Source organism: Callorhinchus milii, unplaced genomic scaffold, assembly GCF_018977255.1.
Source record: "Callorhinchus milii isolate IMCB2004 unplaced genomic scaffold, IMCB_Cmil_1.0 Scaffold42, whole genome shotgun sequence".
Lineage (NCBI taxonomy): Eukaryota > Metazoa > Chordata > Chondrichthyes > Chimaeriformes > Callorhinchidae > Callorhinchus > Callorhinchus milii.
In genome coordinates, this window is record NW_024704783.1 from 319,225 (window position 1) to 321,030 (window position 1,806).

Sequence of the window (1,806 nt, forward strand, 5' to 3'; positions counted from 1 at the left end):
TTGTCTTAAGCTTTTCCTTTAATCTCCGTTACAGGCACTGCATTGACATCACGGCTGTGCCAGTTTAGGTAGGGAAGGTCTATCTTTCCCCCCTTGTGTATTTGTAGGAGTTCAACCCCGATTTCGCGTACTGTGAGTTTCACTTGACAGCACCAAATCGGCCTGGACAACTGTAAAGCATAAATAGCGAAGATGAATTATTGTGAAATCGAGTGCCTCGGAGACAAAACAGAGAGAATAATACCCACAGAGGCACACTGATTCTGTTAGGAAAATAGACTTTACAGGTGAATACAGCCAGCAGCAGATTGAGAGAAATCGGGGAGCTCATGTTTCTGGGCTCTTGTCAGAACTGAGACTTGTGCCGAATAACCGAGGGAAGAACTGCAGCCGGACAGATGACCTCAGGTAGCAGTGACCGCTATTTAATAAGATCTAGTGGGGCAGGTGTATGAGAATCGACCAATAGCTCCAGGACTGAGGAGAATCACGTGTTTTATTCCCTCTGACCTGCACAGATCAATAATTGATGATTTACATTCGGAATTTGCAGCAAATTATTTTTAACGTAAGTCTCAATAGTACCAGCCTATTGCTGACCTGGAAGCATCATGAGCTGCTTCATTCAATGTGGTTGCATGTTGGGGAAGGGGATTGGGTGGGGGGCGGCGAATTAAAGAAATTCCTCGAAAACATTGTTTCAGGTAGCGAGTGGCAAATGTATGGAACAGGCTCCCTGGAAAAATGGTGGGAGTAGAAATTATCAATTATTTTGAAACCAAATTCGGTGGATACAGTTAGTGCATAGTGTCTGGTGACAAAGTATGACATTTGGGACATCACACATACATGCGACTGACTGGGTGGACGAAGGTGAAACGGATATACCTTGGTCTTTACCCATCTAAAAATTACGATGTTCTTATTTTTGTAATAATTATAATAATATTTATAATAATTTATAAATTTGATGCAGTGCAGTGCCTTATTAGGTCATTGAAACGTCGCAAAGCTCTTCACGGAATATAATGCGAAGTGGAGTGACTGGGCATTTGGTGGCCAAAAAATTATAATGTAACCTTAAGAGGAATTCAGAAGAACGGGCACTATCTACAATCAGAGCTCGGCCATGTAGAAGTGAAAAGGATAAAATAGGACTGGAAATTTGGAACTCTCTCCCCAAAAAGACTGTGGTTGTTGTACGCAGTCATCTTTCCAAGATTCAGGTCCATAGATATTTGTTAGGTCAGGATATTAAATCACTCGTGGCAAAGGAAGGCATATAGACTTGATGTACATATCGGCTGTGATCTTGTAAAGTGTCAATGCTTTTTTATCTTCCTACAACTATTTCCTCTCTTCTCTATTACTTTAGGCGATGTCTCTTTTGGTGTCTGCCCACAATGTGTAGAATTGTTCTGATGGAAAACACCTACAGATTCAACTATCAGCACACTTCCAGTGGTATTCCTTTCAACCTTCAGTCCCTGTATTTACTGAAATCGCAAGCTTGATTGGTCATGGAATAGTTTAATAACTTGGAACGGTTTGATGGTGTGGCTCATACTTTCAAGTCAAGCATGAAACGATCATTTGGGGAATGAAACCGGTTGACGAGGGCTGCTTGTGTAATCAGTGTCCCGTGAAATGTAAGGACAGTCAGACTCCTTCAGGACAAGCAGGGAAGAAACTGAAGAAGAAAACTGAAAAAGAAATTAAATGTGACTTGAAGCTTCAATTAGAAATGAAATCAGAGACGCATTCCTCCAACTCAAGTTTCTTTACTCCGCACACCAGTTTACCCAG